Source organism: Tachypleus tridentatus, chromosome 9 (genome assembly GCF_004210375.1).
Source record: "Tachypleus tridentatus isolate NWPU-2018 chromosome 9, ASM421037v1, whole genome shotgun sequence".
Taxonomy (NCBI): domain Eukaryota; kingdom Metazoa; phylum Arthropoda; class Merostomata; order Xiphosura; family Limulidae; genus Tachypleus; species Tachypleus tridentatus.
Window position 1 is genome coordinate 123,923,053 of NC_134833.1, and position 21,971 is coordinate 123,945,023.

Genomic DNA, 21,971 nt, shown 5'->3' on the forward strand with positions numbered 1-21,971 from the left:
CTTCGTGTCTCAAGTAACATCAATAAAGAATGTTTTTAAATGTATCTAAAATTGTTTTTTTCGTGGCTTCAAACAGAAATTGGATCCTAATAGACTCGAAAGGGCCATTAGGCAATGTTTCAGACTCATTTGTACATGATTTTTTTGAATATGATTAGCATCTTGAAGAGTATATGTTTTGGAACTAATTGAAAAATACTTTTATAATTTACGTCACAAATGACGTCAAAATACGAGAAAAAATAGCATCAAATATCTCAAAGATAAGTAATTTTTATTAACAAGTGTGTTTTTTTCTTGGTTTCTAGCAACACTTAAACATAAGCATCAAGACAATTGCTATATAAAGAGAGAAACAACGAAGCTTAAAATCGTCAACTGGTAATCTAAATAGTTAAAATCATATTTATCAAAATCGAAGAAACCTAAGACAAATTCAACTAGTTTATAAATCTATTTGTGTACTTCAATATTTTTTATTTCTGGGAAATAAACTGAATGCACTAATAAAAAAGTTAAAACAAGAAAAAATCAGAATTTATACATTGTTAACCATATAACTCTAATGTCTTGAGTGTTCAGATTAGATTTTAACATGAAACATTTGTACATAATAATTCGTGAGTTACTTTAAAAAATTAATATGAGGTCATGAGGAAGGAAATTTCGAGGTCAAAGGTCAAGAATTCTGGTCTCATTGAGGAAAAATAATATAATAGTTAAATATCATATGAAGGTTAAGAATAGATTATTTTAAGCGTTTGGATTTTTCTGTGTATGTTTTATTCTTGTTACCTGTTCTAAGTGAATACTTTCTGGTTTATTTAGAAGTGTCAATTTATTTTTTATTATCCTTTGTCTAATTCCAACCCCAGTGGCACACCGGTATGTCTGCATACTTACACCACTAAAATCAGCTTTCAATACCAGTAGTTTTCAGAGCACAGATAGCCTATTGTGTATCTTCTTGCTTAATTCCTAACAACAAATTATTATTAAGGAAACGAAACGTTTCTTATTTCTCTGCTTATCCTGAAAACGAAAATAATATGGAAATTAAGAAAATAAACTGCTCCTATATAAATGTTTTATTATAAACACTGAAGGATTCATTTTGGCCACGTGACTAATGTAGTTGGTTTAACCTAAAAGGCACTTGTACAAAAGTATATTAAAATGTATGCGTTGGAAAGCTGACAAGAAAAGGCGGGTAATGTATAATGGAGTGAAATAACAGTGATGACATGATTAAATTTTCGTTTGTTCATTTTTCGAAACTTTCTGAAAATAATGTTTTTTAAATAAATTTTTCAGAGTGAAGAAGTTGCTTAATGACCGAGTTGATTATGTAAAGGGTTGAAAATCTATTTAAAATTATTTTACGTATCAATTAGTTCGACCCTTGCGCATTGGAGACTTTTTTTTTTTTCGTCTTCTGTGGAATGTGACAGCTACGTCAACGACTTCTTGTTCAAACTACGCAACGAAAGAAAACAAGTTGAGACGAACTGTTTGTTTTGTTTGTGTGTTTTGGAATTTCGCACAAAGCTACTCGAGGACTATCTATGCTAGCCGTCCCTAATTTAGCAGTGTAAGACTAGAGGGAAGGCAGCTAGTCATCACCACCCACCGCCAACTCTTGGGCTACTCTTTTACCAACGAACAGTGGGATTGACCGCACATTATAACGCCCCCACGGCTGAAAGGGCGAACATGTTTGGCGCGACCGGGATGCGAACCTGCGACCCTCAGATTACTAGTCTCACGCATTAACACGCTTGGCCATGTCGGGCCTGAGACGAACTAAGATAATTAATTGAGCAACTGGAGTGCTTATCTAAGTGATTAAACAAATACTGTTAGAAACATTAGAGAAATGGAAATATTTTCTCATTGCTTCTGAACAATAGGCACAGATATACAATTTAGTTTTCCAATTTGTGAAAGAAATATTATGGAGCAATTTACCTTTATTTCTTTATGAAGCTGTGGTATTAATATTCATAACATTAATATAAAAAATGAATAAAAAATCTTCATTTCTCTCCAAGTAAAACAAACCGACGTAAATTATAACGTTTGTTTTGGCTTTTCTTGTGTTTAATTCTTTATTTATTATTATAAACAAACAATATAATGAAACATGTAGCAGTAAAAAACAAACAACAGCAAACAAATCTATTTGTTATAAACAAACAGTATAATATAAATGTACCAGTTATAAGCAAACAACAAAAAGCAAATCTACTTGTTTTAATAAGTAATATAAAACAAATCTACTCATTATAAACAAACAACATAAAATAAATCTACTTTTCATTAAGAAACAATATTAAAAAGCCTACTTATCATAGAAAAGAGTATAAAACAAACCAACTTATCATAAATAAACAATATAAAGGAAATTTTCTTATCGTAAACAAATAATATAAAAGAAATCTACTTATTATAAACAAACAATATAAAACAAATCTATTTATCATAAACAAACAATATAAAATAAATCTACTTATCACAAACAAACAATATAAACATATCTGCTGATCACAAACAAACAACATAAAACAAACCAACTTAAAGATCTTTATTTCAAAGGTATGAAAACAATGTTTTGTGACTTTTGAACACAAGCCCAAACAATAGGCGATCTGCGTTCTGTACACAGAGTGGAACAAGGCCCTGAATTTTAGCATTTTAAGTTGAAATTTACTTCTAACAAACAAGCGACAAAAGAAGAGAATTATGATGATCCACGATTATGATAATTATAAAATTAAAAGAAAATAGTTAATTGATGAAATATACACAAAACAGAAAAAAATAGTCCAAGACAAGCTCAATAACAAAATTATCAGAGTGACCAAAGACTCTCAGTCTCAACAAAAGAATAATAATCCATATTATACGTGAAAGAAAATATAACACAATATAGGTGAAAAACGTCTGTAACAGTTAAATTCCCTTGGTATATCTCGACTCGTAAGCTGAGGATCGCGGGTTGGTGTCTCCGTCAAACCAAAATGCTCGCCCTCTCAGCCGTAAAGATGTTACAATGTGACGGCCAATCCCATTATTCGTTGGGAAAAGAGTAGCCCAAGAGTTGGCGATAGGTGGTGATGACTATTTGCCTCTGTCTATCTTACACTGCTAAAGTAGGATCGGTTAGCGGAGATAGCCCTCGAGTAGCTTTGCGCCAAAATTCAAACCAACCCTTGTTATATGATATTCACGGTACTAGATAGTTTTGTATGCCTCACATTAACAAGTTTCTTGACCTTTATAATAAAACTCTCTTCAGCTTGTATTGCTTAGACAGTTTTGTTCGTCTGAAGTATGGTATGAATATATGTTTTAGTTAAAACTATTGCTAAAAGAATGTAAAAAAAAATTACCTTACATTATACATATAATTTACTTAATGCGACCTGTGATTGATGTAAAAGACGCTTAACGTGGCTTAATTAAAGTTAATGTTGTCAAGTTGATGAGACATGTATATAATAAAACTTTTGAGGAATTATATAGCTGTATTTATATCAACATATCTATGTTAATGTAATGTGAAAGGTTTGGTTTGTTTTGAATTTCGCGCAAAGCTACACAAGGGCTAACTGCGCTAGCCGTCTCTAATTTAGAGGTATCAGACTAGAGGAAAGGCAGCTAGTTATCACCACTCACTGCCAACACTTTGGCTACTCTTATACCAATGCATATTGGGATTGACCATCACGTTATAATGACCCCAGGTTCGAAAGAGAGAGTATGTTTGGTGTGACGGGGATTCAAACCCTCGACTTTCAGATTACGAGTCGAGCGCCCTAACCACGTGTCATGCCAGGCTGATCTACTTTTATTTAAATTATTAAAAAACAAGACAACATGAAATACAAACAATAAATATTTTATTAAACACGTAGATATGGCGTGATCTGATGAAAAGGTAGCATTCGACTATTACCTTAATGTGCTTGTATCTGATCCCAAATACGGCTATCGAACATGTTCAGCACGTGTGAGCGTTATAACATTATGGTCAATTCCGCTAAAAAGTTGATGATGGGTGGTGTTGACCAGCTGCCTACCCTCTGTCTATTACTGCTAAATTAGGGAGGGATAGCGTTGTAACCATCAACTAGCAAAGCACGACATTCCAACCGAACCAACAGGCTTTGGATGTTTGTCCACAAACACAAATGGAAGACACCTATTACAATTCATCGAGGATAATAACATAGCAATGTTAAATGACAAAACACCCACTTATACACCGTATGATACAAATACAAGTTATATATTAGATATCTGCCTCACCTCCTTTAATATCAATTATTAAATTTTAATGTGGGAAAAGATGTAAACAGTGATCATCTTCCTGTACGGTGTGTCTTCGATCTCGCTCCCCACAAATATAAAACCTTTAAATAAGACAAATTCGAGTACAAAAAAAGCCAATTGGCTAGAATATCAAAGTGAATTAGAGAACATATTACCAGGTAACGTTAAGTATACAGCCAATAATAAATCAAAAAATGACAGTTATAGTCAAATAATTACGGAGTGCCTACTAAAAAACAGCAACGTACACGATACCTGAGCAACAATAGAAAACAATTAATAACGCATGGAAACCAAACAAACAACTAATAACTTTGATAAAACAACAGAAAATTAAGAAGACAGTTCAGTTTAAATAATTAGTTTTGTTTTTAGTTTTTTTATGAATTTAGCACAAAGCTACTCGAGGGCTATCTGTGCTAGCCGTTCCTAATTTAGCAGTGTAAGACTAGAGGGAAGGCAGCTAGTCATCACCACCCACCGCCAACTCTTGGGCTACTCTTTTACCAACGAATAGTGCGATTAACTGAAACATTATAACACACTCACGGAAGAAAGGGCGAGCATGTTTGGTGTGACGGGAATTCGAACCCGCGACCCCCAGATTACGAGTCAGACGCCTTAACCCACCTGGACATGCCGAGTCTAGGATCAAAGTCTTCCAGTAACGAGCCAAACCGTAGCACTAGATATGGTGATATTTGTTGAATTTGCAGGAAAACTCTTCGAATGATATATACTTTGACAACAACAACAAAAACAAATGTTAATATAAACAAAACTCAGTAAATTAGGTTCGAAATACCATTATAGTTAATTAACGGGCATGTCGCCTGTAATTTCAATAATACTTATTAAATCCAAGTAGATTAAACTAATTGATACCTAATTTATATAAATTTCAAACAACCTATCTAATAAAACTTAAAAATAGAAATTAAACAAATAATATAAAAAAACTTACAAATCAGAAATGTTATATACACGGGAACCTTTTATTTTATATTCTGCACAGGCCCGGCATAGCTAGGTAGGTTAAGGCGTTTGACTCGTAATCAGAGTGTCGCTGGTTCGAATTCCTGTCACACTAAAATATGCTCGCCCTTTCAACCGTGGGAACGTCATGATGTGACCGTCAATCCCACTATTCGCTGGTAAAAGTGTAGCCCTTGTATTACAGAGTTGGCGGTGGTTGGTGATGATTAGCTTCCTTCCCTCTTGTATTACACTGCTAAATTAGGGACGGCTATCGGAGATAGCCCTCGAACAGCTTTGCGCGAAATTAAAAAAAGAAACAAACAATACATTCTACACATTTTCTTCACCGATGGAATAGTACAAACGATTGTAATAGCTTTTAAAATAAGACGAAACTGACGTTTTATTTTATTTCAGGTTGCAGGTCTGTATCTGATTGTCACGTTCTACACTACAGAAAGTAAACAAGACGTTTTTGAAAGTGATTACATTGGAGACGAAAATGATGCAAAATATAATGAAAAAGAAGATTACAGCGGTTATGACGGCGTCAAAATAAAACATGGCTTAAGTAAAAGACAGTCAGGAAGTAAGGGTGATTTAGATTATGAGTTGGCCCCTAGTTATCCTAGAAACTTCAGAAACGTTGGAGGTCGTAGAAGTAGGTTGTTACGTAGAGACGAATATAGTAGCTTGTTTGGAATTGGTGATGGTGTGGGACGTTACTTCAACCCTTTACTTGGGAGCAGATTGAGAAATAGATTTAATAGATGATAAGGAAATAGGGGTGGTTTAGACTACCACCTGGCCACTGGTTATCGTGGAGATGTCGGAAAAGGTGCAGGTCGCAGAAGTGAGTTATCACCAGGATATAGTAGCAGATTTGGAATCGATGATGGTCAAGGATTAGTCCCTGGTGCTCCTGATGGATTGGGGGGCGACGCAGGACTTAGAAGTGGGTTGGTTGGTAGTGGAGGACTGAGTGTAAGTGATAGGACAGGCTTTGGTTAACGAAGTGGTGCAGGTCTCGCCAGTGGGTTGGAAAGTGGAGCAGGACTTGACGGCCAGTTAAGAAGTGGTTATAGTTAAAGGTATAGCGTGCAGTTTGATACAAAAGTGTCTAAAGAAATGGGAAATTTCAATATAAAGGCCATGATTAACTTTTATCCAGGTAAGTAGAAATGGTTGTTAAGTAATTTAACGTTTAGATTTGGAAAGCTTTTAGACTTATTAATGAGGAAAGAAAGACTGAACAATTATTTGGGATATTAAAATAAAATTATTGGACCATCAGTGCATTTAAAGTTAACATTTCATAAGTACACGTTCTCAATGTTTATTCAGAGCTCGGACCGACATGGCCAGGTAGTTAAATCACTCTCTCGTAATCGGTCGCGGTGGGTGGTGATGACTATCTGACTTTTCTCTTGTTTTACACTACTCAATTAGGGACGGCTAGCGCAGGTAGCCCTCGTGTAGTTTTGTGCAAAATTTAAAATTAACAAACCTTACAGTAATTTATGTGAAAAAAGTGAACATTTGGTCAGTTAATGTTGAGGCCCGGCATGGCCAGTTGGTTAAGGCACTCCACTCGTAATCCAAGGGTCGCGGGTTTGAATTCCCTTTCCTTAAAATATACTTGATCTTCCAGGCGTGGGGCGTTATAATGTGACGGTCAATCTCACTATTCGCTGGTAAAGAGTAGCTCAAGTGGTGATGACTAGCTGCATTCCTTCTAGTCTTACAATGCTAAATTAGGGGCAGACAGCCCACCAACAATTGTTTTTTAATTCTTATCAATTGTAAGATAAAAGAGCTTGAAGCAACTCAAACATTCGCAACAATTAACTTTCTGTTTAGCTTTAAAGTAATAGAAAGGTATAATTAAAAACAGGACAGGCTATGAACGTTTTTAGTTACACAAGAAGAAATACGTTTATAAATCAGGGTCATATAAAGACGTGCAATAAATCATTTAACACAGGTGTTAATTATTAAAAGTGCAGTTTTACAAATACTAAAAACTTAAGCCTCGTCAGACACTTTAATTATCACTTGAAATTAACCGAATCACTTATTTTGCTGTGTTTCAACTGAGTTGAAACAGAAATTGACAAAGCTTTTTTTTTGTTTTACAGCTTCTCAGGATCCTGACGCTACTCAAACTATCTACTTCCCGAAATCTTTCTTCTTCAATTAATGAACCTTAGATTATATATATTACTTGAAAAAATACATTCGAAGCTGTCTTAAACTATTCAGTCTCAGTTGTGAAATAAAAGACTCAAAGTTCATCTCAGTCTGAATGCTTCGCTTTATCAAACGAACAAATAGAGAAAAATATTTTCGGAAAAGAAAATAACTATAGGGATGGCAAATATCAATTATTCAATATAAATAACATAGTAGATATGGTATTTGAATCATCCTTACTTTATATTAGCCGTCCCTACATTTACTTCCTTTACGGAAAGTTCTATTTTGCTTTCTTTAATACAGTGTTAAACAGATTATGGGAAGGTTTTATTTTTAACCACTTTCTGTGTATAATGAAGATCCAACTTTGATATTTATTGCTTGTCTATTACACTATGTAAAGAAAAAAATACATTTTCTTGCTCCTGGGTAGAAAGTGTTATTTCCACATTGCTTATGTTTAAAATAAATAGAAAAGACCTATTTTTGTCTTCAAACTTTGCTTTTGTGACCTGGGAGCGTGTAACAAAAACAAGATGGAGACTATATTTAAGGACTGATAAGTGAAAGTGATTTACATTTCAGTCGCAAAACTACTCACTTCTAAACATTTTGTATAAACGTTAGTGTCAATACATGTAACTCTTGATTAATATGTTGTTTTATTTGGACCTCATGTAAGCGAAAATGTGCAAATTTGCCCGTTTTCTCACAGAAAATAGGTTAATTTTTAAATTTCATTATCCAGGTTACAAAAGCAAAGTTTGAAGGGAATAATGGCTATTTTCTGTACTATTACAACATAAGCAATTGAGAAATAACACATACTATCCAGGAACAAAATTTGTGTTGTATAGTGTTATTGACTGTAAATGACTGTCACACCTCGTACATAAGTTCTTTGAAAGACCATCAGATGTCTATAACAAAGCTAGCTTCAAGAGATAATGATAACATCGTTTGTTCTAGAATTATGATTAAAATATATATTAAAATTGTTATTACTACTTTACAACTTATAAAATCGAATACTTTATTTGAATCTACGCCACCTCACTGAAATTGGTTGATACCATTGTTTTGGTGTTTGAGTTATTGTGTAATGAGAAATAAGCAGAGAAAATATATAAAAGGAAACAATATACGCACGAGTACTTTCTACCTCTTTTATGTTTGATTATTTGTTTATAAACAGTTTTTTTCGTTCAGTTTACATAAAAATTATGTAGACGTGTCTTTCAATAATATTTATAATACTGTACATTTGTTATCCTAGTCATGATACTTTTTAAGTTACGCCCCCCGCTAGTACAGCGGTATGTCTTCGGATTTACAACGCTAAAATCAGGGATTCGATTCCTCTCGGTGGGCTCAGCAGATAGCCTGATGTGGCTTTACTATAAGAAAAAAACACAAAAAACATTTTTAAGTTATGAAGAAAACACTACTCATGACCTAAGGGTACGAACAGTTTCTGTCATACTTGTATGCTGTTGTTTCGTTCTGATACCCTGTTTAGGAGATATCTGAAATTCCGTTTCGATGAACCATCCATACATAATTTTAAATTTTCAAAATATAAAGTAATTATACTTTTTGCGTAAACAGATGTCTATATGAAAAGGATGAAACAAAAAATAACTAAAGTTAAATGACAGTGTTTGACCATTCATGTGTTTGTTCTTTTACTGTATTATAAGTGGTATGTCTACGAACTCACACCTCTAAAAACTGAGTTTCGATACCTGTGATGGGCAGAGAACAGGTAGCCCATTGTGTGGTTTTGTTCTTAATTCCAACCTATATTATGAACACATATTTTTAAAATTAAAATGTTGATATTGGATTTAATTTGTAAAATTACTGCTTGATAATTTTAATATTAGCAATGAGTTATGAAGATTGTGGAACAAAACTCTTGAACACTCGTTCAATCTAAAGGGTTTCTCTCTAAGTATGTTTTTGTGGTAAATACAATAACCTTTTCGATACATTTCAGTGATGAAAGACCAGGCATGGCCAAGTGGGTTAAGACGTTGGACTCATAATTTGAGGATCGCGGGTTCGAATCTCCGTCGCATTAAACATGCTCACCTTTTTAGCCGTGAGGACGTTATAATGTCGCAATCAATCCCACTATTCGTTATTAAAAGAGTAACCCAAGAGTCGGCGGTGGGTGTTAATGAGTAGCTGCTTTTTTTCTTGTCTCACACTGCTAAATTAGGGACGGCTAGTGCAGATAGCCCTCATGTAGCCTTGCACGAAATTCCAAGAAAATAAAAAAATAGGATTGAAAGTAGCTTTATGATTGGTAGCTATGTAGGATTTATACGTGACGACAAAACAGTCGTTAATAGAAAAACTGGTGCACGAGCATGTTACGAACTGTTTTGTTGTTGGTTAAAAATTCTATACTACACAAATGTTTTTGGAATTATTTAAAATGTAAGTTAAAGATACTTTCTGCAAAAAAAAAGGTTTCTTATTTTTTAAAACTTTTTTTTCGGCTGGGATATTTATCTAAATAATTATTCAGTGTCTATGAATAAATAAATATTATTCACGTCAGTATTCAACTGATCTTATCTGCATCCAATGAATGCCGTCCAGTAACGAGTATTCATTGTGAAGATCACTTGTATCCGTAATTCCCCAGATGGTTACCAAAGCGGATAGTTTCAAATTGTGTCGCTTACGGCAAATCATATTTCTGTTGTCAGATCAAGATAATCGCAAATTACATTATTTGTTTCGTTATTCGTTATGTTTTCTTATTTGTTTATTTATTGGTAGCTAAGCTCAAAGCTACTCAATAGATTACATATGTTCTGACCACCACGGAACCCACCTTTTAACGATGTATGTTCCTATAAATATCATTGTGTCGGGACTATGTTTGCTTAACTGATTTTTAAGATTGCTTTTGCCAAAAATAAATAAATGAAAAAACATAATGAAAAGATTAAAATTATCCTTGAATAAGCGAATAATATTATTTTGTTATTAAGTGGAAAGTTAAGCCTACAAATTTGAGCATTATATGACTTCAGATTTACGTACCGCTGACCTACTGGGGAAAATTTAATACAAAATAATTTAGCAAACATAAATTCTTAAGTTCTTACCACAAAAATAAATAAATTATTCTAAGAGTTGTTTCACTTGTTTGAACCTGAGACTAGTTTATACTGGTTTTAACTTTATACACGTTGAAAAAGGCGTATATTGAGAATTTATTATATAATATACGTTTTAATACAAATACATTATTACGGGAATGTATCTAATACGTTCCATAGTCTTTCCATGATGTGCTAAAAACACGAAGGTCTGAGAAGTCTTGATATAACTGAGAAAGAAACCCTTATGACTAGTTCTTTTCCAAAATCTGTCCAATTCCTTATAGTTCACGATGCCATAGCTATGACCAGTTCTTTTCCCGGATTTGTCCGTTTTCTTATAATTCATTTTGGTACCAACGACCTTAAACAATCCGATAAGACTGCTGAAGACTTCTTAGAACTTGAAAGCACAATAAGAAATATCTTCAGTCTCAGACCACACATTAAACTGGCATAGGGTTACAAGAAGTTATTTGGTCTGTTAGCCGTACTTATTACAGTTATAAAAAAGCGAAAATTTATATCGAAAGATAGCCTAATCATATTATTTACTTCTATCTATGACACTGTTGTATTTAAACTACGTTATGCAAATAGCGCAATGATGATACTGTAAAGAAAACTATCCTTTTTAAGTAGTGTACTTGGTGCACTTCATTGGTTGGGTATATATATATACAGTACTGAGCAAAAGTGTTAGAACGAAATCAAAATTATATTTCAAGCTATTTTCAAAGAACAGTGGATGTTAAATCACAGGTGATACATTCAAAGTTTGTTAATCTTCATATTTAGTACAATAAAAATTCGGTGGTGGTACTTGACTTCAGCAAACAGATAATGTTTTCAGTCCCAATCTTATATTAATAACTATAGATAGCCTTTCAGGTACTGTCGCGTAATAATTAATGTCCTTTGCAACTTTGCTCTAAATGTTTCAAGTACAAAAGGAAGTTTTGATTTGTTATTTTTTATGTTTCAAAGTCTAGACATCTTCAATTGGGTTGAGATCGAGGCTCTTTGCAAGCATTGCATCATTTGAATGATTCCAGTAACACTTCTTTCTTAGATAAGTAATTTCTTCATAGGATGGATGAATGTTTGAGGTCATTATCTCTTTGGTAGTAGAATCCTTTACCAATAATACGCAAACCATTGTGTATAACATGACGGATCAATAGTGTCTGATGGTACTTGCGTTGGTCCGTTATTCTATCCATTTAGCAAATATCTATTTTCTTCCTAACATAGAAGCCCCCCAAACCATCACATTTCTCTTCCCATGCTTACACTTTTTAGCAAATATTATTCTCTTGACAATATTTGGAGATCAAAGTAAAGGTTTTTAAATTGCTACACAACCAAATATTTCATTCTCTTCGAGTCTTATATAAACTACAGTTTATACTATAGACTTGAATACTTTTATGTTACTTGGAACATGGTTGTTTATCTCATACTTGAGATCAATGACAGTCTTCCTTCTGTCATTGTTCTTTCAAGGTGTGTACTTTGTGTTTATTCTTGCATGCTAGTTTATTATTACTGGTTTGAGTGTTGGGTAAATCAGCGATAACTGTTTTGTTTAACCTTGTAGCCTTTTTTATATGAGAATATGAATATCTGGGAACAGTTTTTGAGTTTATTTATGTATACAAGGTGTTCTGTTATTGTGATTTTAGTAACTTAACGCGTCTTCTAATTTTATTTCTAGACTTATTTATTTGTGGATCACCAGTTGTAACATATTATATTTTCATCTTGTTTGATCCTTTTTTTTGTGGGTGTGGATATCACTATATTGCACCAGTTGCTACAGAAATCACTATTTTGCTCCAGTTGGTATGGGTATCCTTTATTGATACTTTGGTATGTAATTTTCTGCTTTTGTTATGAGTCTGTCTGTGATTACTGAACATTTGCTATTTTTATTCAGGCTGTTAGTGATTGTTGTGGCCATTTTGAGATGGATACGTCCTATTAATTTTGAATATTTGAAGTTAAGCACCGGTTACACAATATGCTATTTGTGCTCTCTTTTCTAGTAATAACGAAACACGGTTTATAGTGATGTAAATCCACAGATCTTCTGCTGTGTTACTAGGGAAGGAAAACTCTATTAATTTCTCCTCATATTAATTCCAATTTACTTTTTGTAGTTCAATTTTTGCATATGTTCTGGTTGGTGCTGATGATGTGACGTACCGAAAACACTTCATATTGGTAAATAGTCGCTGTTTGAATCTACTCCTATAATGAATATTAGAACCTGTTTACTAATGATGTTTAAAGTTGCTGCTAACTATATCGGTTTTTAGGTCATGTAGATCTACGAGGGTCATATACATTTGATCTCTTCCATTACCCCACGTGACAATGTCCATGTGTGTAATTACCATTATACTCTCCTCCACTTGGCACAGCGGATTGTTTGCAGACTCACTCCTCTTGAAACTTGGTTTCGATACCCGTGTTGGGAATTGGAAGTTAGTTAAACTTATTTATTTATTTTACATAAATACACACAAGTATTTAGACAGGTTTACTAAAACAAATTTTAAAGTTTCAAATAATAATCGATTATTTCTTAAAGAACGTAACTCTAGTTTACGTTATAGATAATTCCAAAATATTTTAGCAGTATTAAACTCTAATGCCACTTATACTATTAACTTATAGAACTTACACAGTTACAAATAATAAGGTATTTTGTCTCAATAAATGTGAAATGTCGAATTACATACACAACAAACATGTTTCAAATACATTTTTCGAAGAACAGGTGTTCGTTACAACAATATACTTAAAACGTTTATCAGAATTGAGTTTATAACAGTTTGAAATTTTGTTTAATTTATATAGTGGATGATTCAAGGTATATTAATTGAATGAAGGAAATTTCAGGACATAATTTGTTTCGGATAGTCACGATCCTGAAAAAAAACTGAAAAATAAAAAGTTCAACATCGACTGATTTCAAATACAAAGTGTACATTTGAATTAAATAAGTGAATTAATTATTTTAAAGATATGGTTAATTGATTCATGATATTCAATTTGTTTATTATTTATGAAACTTCACTTTCAATAAAACACTCGTCTTTAACTGAATAAATTATTTATTGTTTCCTGCTTACGTAACTCTGATTTACAAATATGTTTCTTGAGTATATAGCAAAGTGAAGTTAACTGTTACAAATGTTTGAGTTGCTTCAATCACTTTAATCTTATAATTTATAAGGATATATATTTTTTTCAAATTTCGTGCAAAGCTACATGATGGCTATCTGCACTAGCCGTTCTTAACTTAGCAGTGTAAGCTAGTCATCACCACCCACAAACAACTTTAGGACTAGGCTTTTATCAACGAATAGTGGTATAGACCATCATTTTATAACGCCCCTCTAACGGCTCAAAAAGCGAGCATGATTCGAACTCGTGATTCTCAGATTACGAATCATGTGCCTTAACCAACCGGCCTTTTCGGGTCTGTTCCCAATTTGAGACATTTTTTTTTCCCCGAACAAAAATGTTCGGCATTGCCAAGTGGTTAAGGCGGCACTGGACTTGTAATTAATCTGATGTTCACGGGTTCGAATCACCATCGCACCAAACAAGCTGGCCCTCTCAGCCGTGGGGGCGATATATAATGTGATGGTCAATCCCACTATTCATTGGTAAAAGAGTACTCCAAGAGTTGGCGGTGGGTGGTGATTACTATCTGCCTTCTCTCGAGTCTTACACTGCAAAATTGGGAACGGCAAATAGCTCTCGTGTAGCTTTGCGCGAAATTCAAAACACATCAAACCAAACCGAACATAAAAATTGACATCTTTAATAATTTAGTTGCTTCAGGCATTTCGCAATAAAGAATAAATGAAAGACATAAATTTATTTTTAAAATTTGAAAATACACTGATTAATTTCTGTAAGAGATTAATCTAATGTTCAAAGTTAAGTGTGCCAAATATTGGTTCTGCTATTGAAGATATCTGTCATTTGTAATGAATTAACATTTTGACTTGTTGTCATTGAATTATTTTAAAACCACATAATTTATATTACATATTAATAATCTGAAATATGCTGAACTCATGATTAAGTGTATATCACGAAACAATTCTGCCCATGTTTGTTGACAAAAAATTGCAAATAAGCGAAACATTGGTAAACTTTGCCAAGAAAAACAATGTTCAACAACTGGTTTGGTTAGTTTTGAATTTCGCGCAAAGCTAAATGAGGACTATCTGCGCTAGCCTTCCTAATTTTACAGTGTAAAACTAAGAGGAAGGCAGATAGCCATCACCTCCCACAGCCAACTCTTAAGCTACCTTTTTACTAACATATTGTGGGATTGACCATAACATTAAAACACCTTTACGGCTGAAAGAACGAGCATATTTGGTGGGACGGGTATTCGAACCTGCGATACTCGGATTACGAGTGGAACGTCTTAACCCATCTGGCCATACCAGGTTTTCTAAGGTCAGCTACTCTTTTACCAACGAATAGTGGGATTGGCTGTCACATTATAACGCTCTTACGGTTGAAAGGGCAAACATGTTTGGTGTGACGGGGACGTACAGCTTCTGAGTTATGACAGTGTAAAAAGCAAAGTAAAGAAATTACACATATATATATAAACATAGTTACGTTTTCTTTATGTTGTTTGTCTTTTATTTTTTATATTAAGAAAACTCAAAATTTATATTAAAAATTGTTATGCATTTCCATAAAAAAAAATATTAAATAATTCATTCGTAATCCGAGTGTCGTTAAATCGAATCCCTGGAACACCAAACATGCTCTCCCTTTCAGCCGTGGGGACGTTATAATTGTACTGCCAATCCCACTATTTGTTGGTAAAAGAGTAGCCCAAGAATTGGCGGTGGGTGGTGTTGGCTAGCTAGCTGCCTTTCCTTTTGTGATACACTGTAAAATTAGGGACGGTAAGCGCAGATAGTCCTTTTGTAGCTTTGCGCGAAATTCAAAACAAACAAACAATCATTAATTCATACTTACTTTCCCTCTAGCGGACAGTGTTATCACTATATTTCTACCTGACCATAACAATAGTTGATGTTCTTTTCAGACCATATAGTGCACTGAGTCGTTTAGGGGAATTTATAACTACTTTAATGTTTCTGAAAATCTAAGGTATCAGTGAGACTGTTAGAGAAACGTTTTTTGTTTGTCTTAGGAGAGGTAAAATATATTTTGTTAATCGATGTCTTGAGAATGAAACAGTCATGTTTATGGAACCATAGCGTTTTGTGTTAAAATTTAGAAAGATAAATTAATTTTATCATAATAAAACAGGTTCAGAGAGATTGTATCACAGAAAACAATCTCTGATACACTCTATCGATCCCAGTATAGAAATTAAAGTCCAGTCATCTTATATGCCGTTATATTACACTTAGATACCGCAGTACAGAAACAGTTGAATTCTGTACTAGTAAAGAATGTCTAGATACATTTTATCTCAGTACTGAACGCTCAGAGATATTGTACTACTATATAACAAACGTAGGTTAAGACATACTTCAGTTAGTATTACAGCCAAGATAACCTGCTGTAGGACATTCTGAGAATTATTAATACGAGTCTTGGCGATCCTTCGAGGTGGAGGATGATGGCTCTCCAATTTCATACAGGGGTCCCGAGATGGCTAATGAAGCCAATTCTTGCTGCAAATGTATTCTGGTAGTAAGGGCAGGTCAGTTCAGGGGAAGGAGAGGTTTCAGTAGTAACTGGAGTTGTTTCATCTTCTCTCGCTTCTTTTCAAAATGTTGGAAACTTTGTAAAACTTGGAAGACATCTGTACGTGAGTTGATATAACGTGTGAATGACGTTGCACACCAGCAGACACACGGTCTTTAACAAGCACAACAAGTTGAGTCCAATGGCAAAGAAACCAAGACGATTAGAACTTGTAGAACTGCTGCAGCCCTTGTCCGTCCTTCCTGCCGTTGAGGAGTCCAGGTTGGGGTCTTGGGGTTGGGTCGTTTTTTGTCAGGAATCTCACCCTCGATCTTGCCATCATGGATGACCCTACCAGAAACGCAAGCCTCCCGACGACATCGCTCTCAGGATTACTTGCACGCGCATGCACTCTCACCTCGACAAGGTGACGATCCGACTGGAGAGTTAACAGGAATAATAGTTTAACGTTTTTCTATTTTCTGTCTTTCAGACCCTGGTAACCCAAACTATCATGTGATTATATTTATTGGAATTTTACTTTCCACACCAAATTATAAGGCAATGTATTAATAAATTAATGAGATATAACGTGAAAAACTTTGATTGAATTTAGCATCAGGAGATGTTATATTAAGTATTTAGCACAGATGATGATGTTTCAAAGAGCTCTGCCGATTTCAGAGGGTTAATGACAAGTATCTGTTAGTCTATATTCCATGTTGTTACTATAAATAAGCTATTGACCATGTTTTGAGAAGAAACAAAGATACGTAAAGCTCTGCTTTGAATAATATGGTTGTGATCTTATTCATTTCTTATTTGATGGGATTTGTTAACGTGTATTGATAAAAAAGTCTAATCAAATTAAATGTGAAAATGATGTGCGGCGAAAAAGAAGAATTAAATGTGTGACTTAAAGGAATGAAATAAAATTGCAGACCAAACTGGTAGCTATACCTTTATGTCCTAAACTGAACAAACAACGTAGCCAGGCTAATTGATGAATGAATATTTTCTTTAGAATTATTTATTGTCAATGTTACAAGTGCAGCTAGAAGTTTGACCGCCAATTTTGATTTCATTCTATTACGGCTAGAAAAGAAAGGTGTATAAAAAGTAACTTTCCAGTCTTATATTTGTCATCACCCAATACGTTTTTTCGTTGAATACCAGTCTCATGAATTGAGCTATGTGATGAGAGACAAATGATTCTGTGAAAACCTCTTTACATTTGAAGTGTAATACTTTAAAAGTTACGTGTTAAGTGCTGAAAGGACAAATTAAGTTGAACGTGGAAGAAATTACAATTAAATTTCTCACTTTACAATCAACAAATATATTCACATAATATAATCAACGCTTCTTTCACATGAAATGATAAGATTTCAGGGCTAACTGAAATTTCTTCTTAGTGGAATTATAAATTTATTAAAAGTTGAAACATCATCTTGATTAGTTGGAATGAAGTCAAATATTTAGTGTACGTCAGTATGAAATAAAATTAACAAATTTTCTCTAACATTTTATAGCTTTGATCTATCTTCGTTTGAAATACATATGAGAAAAATCCAAATATTGGCTACGTTTTTTGTTATTAATTAAAAACAAATAAGTAGCAGTTTGTGTATTAGCTGTTTGTTAGTTAGTTGTAGAGCCTTCAGTGTGATTACGTCATATCACTCCACTATATAAATACTATATAAAAACTTGAAAAATTCTTTTTACATAGTCAACTAACTTACAGCTGATATAAACGTCTTTTACTTTATCGCAGCCCAACGAACATGAAGACAGTGGTAAGTGTTCTACAGTTTATTCTACAAGTTAATTATATGCCAAACTGCAACACAACTCATCAGAGAGAAAAACTGTATTTGTTGCACGGTATAATTTCAATATCAGAAGTGACAGCCCTCTACGTAGAATAATGTGAGATAATTTGACTAAAATTAAATCTTATGATACGAGACCTGATCTTATTATGGGATATTGTTAGTGAAATATACGTTTGATAACAATATTTTTTTAAAGTTATTCAAATTTAGTATAAAAGAATTCCCAGTAAAACAGCACTGTGATAAATGTTCTCATCATGTAAAACAACAAACAGGAGGAATTATGTTGAATTTCCCACCAAGCTTCTTGAGTGGTATCTGTCACAACACCAGTGTGATGACACTAATGTTGACTAGATTCATCAAGTTAATCAACATTTGTAATTTCAATTACAATTATTAATATAAATTAGGCCAAACGATTTCGACGAAAGAAGAATAATGCCATTTATTTTACAATAATCTGTTCTATCTAAGAACATTTCACAATGAAATCATAAAGCTTTACGGGGAAAATGTTATACGATAGGCTAATTTATATTGTAATAATTTGTGTGTCTGTTTTTCTTTGTTCCACACAATTTCCTCAAGGACCAAGCGAGTAGGTTGTTTGTTTTTAATGGTAATAGTTTTATAAAAGATATAATTTTGATATTTATTTTTATTACAGATTTTCGTTCTTCTTTTGATGACTACGGTCTTCACTACAGGAAGTTTCGCTAAAAATGGAAATAGCAAAAACATCCGGAACATTTACGATGGTTTCGGTGATCCAAGAAACACAGCGAGAGGAAGGGGAGTTATTGACCTACCTGGCTTTGACGTCGATCCAGGTTTTGGAAGACGTAATGGAAATGGAAAAGGCAACAAAAAAGTTGAGAAGAGACGCCATCAGAGACTTAGGCTTAGAACTTCATTCCAAGTTTGGCTTAAAAAGCGGTGGATAGTGGGTTGAGAAACGGAAGCTAACCGAGGTAAGTATTATTGAATATTTCACACTTTAAATATGAAAATATTGCAAAGTTCCACTTTTCTCGTAAGAAGTGTAAATAATTTAACCTTCCAGCCATGCTGCTCGACAAGCAATCTGAAGAAACAAACTTGAACCTGTTTTAACTTATGTTGATGCCCCCAGTTGGTACAGTGGCAAGTCTATGGATTTAAAACGCTGAAATCAGCGTTTCAATTCCCCTCGGTGGACTCAGCAGACAGATCGATGTGGCTTTGCTATAAGTTTGTTTGTTTGATTTTTGAGTTTCGCACAAATCTACTCGAGGGCTATCTGTGCTAGCCGTTCCTAATTTAATAGTGTAAGACTAGAGGGAAGGCAGCTAGTCATCACCACCCACCGCCAACTCTTGGGCTACTCTTTTACCAACGAATAGTGGGATTGACCGTCACATTATAAAGTCCCCCCCCCCGTCTGAAAGGGCGCGCATGTTAGGCGCGACAGGGATGCAAACCCGCGACTTTCAGATTACGAGTCGCACGCCTTAACACGCTTGGCCATGCCGGGCCGGCTTTGCTATAAGAAAAACACACACACACTAATGTTAATTGCATGGCATGACCAGCTGGTTAAGATGCTCGACACGTGATATGAAAATCACGGGTTCGAATTTCCGTCACGCCAAATTATTCTCGCTTTTTCAACCATGGGGCGTTATAATGTTACTCTCAATCCCACTATTCGTTTGTTCAAAAGTAGCCTAAGAATTGGCAGTGGGTAGTGGTGACTAGCTTCCATACATTGATAAATTTGGGATGGGTAGCGCAGATAGCTCTCGTGTAGCTTTTTGTGAAATTAAAAAAAAAAGCAAAGAAACCAATTCAGTAATACAAAATTAAAAAGAGGTAAAATGATGAGGCAGTTCACAATATTTGAACAGAAACTTATTGACTGACCGACATTTACCCCCACGTGGCAGAGAGGTAAGTCAGCGGTTTTACACCAGTGGAAACCGGAATTTGGTACTTGTTGTGCGTATGCGTAATGTATAAGAACTCAAAATTAATACACTAAACAATATGTTAAGTATGCAATGAGAATCATAAAGGTGTTAGCACACGTGTTCTTTTTAGTGCAAAGCTACACAGTGGTTTATTGCAATTCATCCACCGTATATAACCTAGTACCGGTTATTAGCGTTTTAAGTCCCTAAAATCATCGAAAAGTCGTTGAGAGAAGAGAGAGAACTATTGTATTTGTGCAGCATAAGTAATTCTCACGTTTAATAAAACGGTAAAAAATGAAATATTGTAACCTCTACTTCACAATTAGCTCTAAATAAATAGGAGTATATTACTTAAGGGAATTGAGTTTATGATATATAATGAATAAATAAATAATTTTAACTTAAAAACAAAGTAATCAAAATACGTTTAATTTATTTTTGTTTTGGCTTGTTTTCTTAAGTTAAAATTAATTATATAATTAGTCAGTGATTTGGATTTGCTGTTTTTAACGCAATCCTTTCTTATGATTTTTGGGTTCGAATCCCCGTCCCATCAAACATGTTTCTCCTTTTAACCATTGAAGCGTTATATTGTGAGGGTCATCCCAATAATCGTTGGTAAAAGAGTAGCCCAAGAATTGGCGGTGGGTGGTGATGACTAGCTGTCTTCCCTCTAGTCTTACACTGCTAAATTAGGGACTTCTAGCGCAGATAATCCTCGAGTAGTTTTGCGCGAAACTCAAAACTATCCAAACCAAACCTTCATATTTTAGTTAATTATTTTCACCAATATATATATATATATATAAGTATAATGAAAACTATTTCACAAATAATTCAATACACCGGTATGTCTGTGAATTCACAGCTCTAGAATCTGGGTTTCGATTGTGGTGGGCTGAGACCAGATGTCCCATTGTGGAGCTTTGTGCTTAGTTAGAAACAAGCAAACATATATGATATAATTCATATTTTTCTTGATACATAAACTTCTCCAATCCCTTAAAATCATTAAAGTTTATTAATTATCTTACTTATGACAACATTGACACATTTTGTGGTTTTAATTCAATTTGTATGAAACTTTAAAAGTACTTTTTATTCTTTATCACTTCTTAGGATCTTGATTCTCACTGAAAGAAAAGATGTTTTGAAATCTTACCTTCATTTAATTAACAATTCGCAAATTAAGTAGTGTACAAAAAAATATATATTTGAAATTAATTACAATAAAGTGAATTTTGAAATGAAAAACTTTGTATTGAATATCAAATAAAGTGTAATTTGTACCTAAAATAAATATTTTTTTCTGTCTGTTCCTCCTCCACCAGAAACACATTGCGATACCGAATCAAGTGTTTGCTTCGGTTAGTTTTTGCGATCTTACTCACAAATATTTGAACGTTAATATTATATTATAAAGATATTGAGAGGAAAAAGAAAGTCAAACGTGTTACCAGTCGAATGGGCTGTAAATACTTATACAGTAAATAGTATAAACCATTAAAATTTGTATTTGTAAGTAATTTAAAATTACACAACTATATTTCTGTAATTAATATAAACTATACAAGTATGTCTCTTTGAACGGTTAAACTACAAAATTGTGTTTCTTTAAATACTGTAAACTACACAACTGAGTATGTGTGCTGAATATAAATTATCACAAGATTAGAGTGAATTAATCTATGAGACCTTTTCCCTCATTTATATCTACTATATTTTTGTGCGATAGAAAAGAGCGGGAAATTTAAACACAAGAAATATATTTATTTTATATTTTCTAACTGCACATTTTATTATTGTATGTTTTGTTTTGGTGGAAATTGTGTTCAAATATAACT

At 33.7% G+C, this 21,971-nt stretch overlaps 1 protein-coding gene and 1 long non-coding RNA gene across 3 annotated transcripts in view; both read left to right on the forward strand.

The window, feature by feature from the left end:
• The window catches only part of LOC143226255 (uncharacterized), a 283,013-nt gene that overhangs the window by 235,276 nt on the left and 25,766 nt on the right, over positions 1-21,971 (forward strand). The window lies entirely within an intron of this gene.
• LOC143226256 (uncharacterized) lies at positions 17,918-21,432 on the forward strand. 2 transcript variants are annotated; one of them, XR_013014454.1, is made up of 3 exons: positions 17,918-18,133; positions 18,843-19,146; positions 21,247-21,432. It is a non-coding gene; the product is annotated as an uncharacterized LOC143226256 (long non-coding RNA). The 2 variants fall into 2 exon arrangements; XR_013014455.1 differs by lacking the exon at positions 17,918-18,133 and adding an exon at positions 18,608-18,773.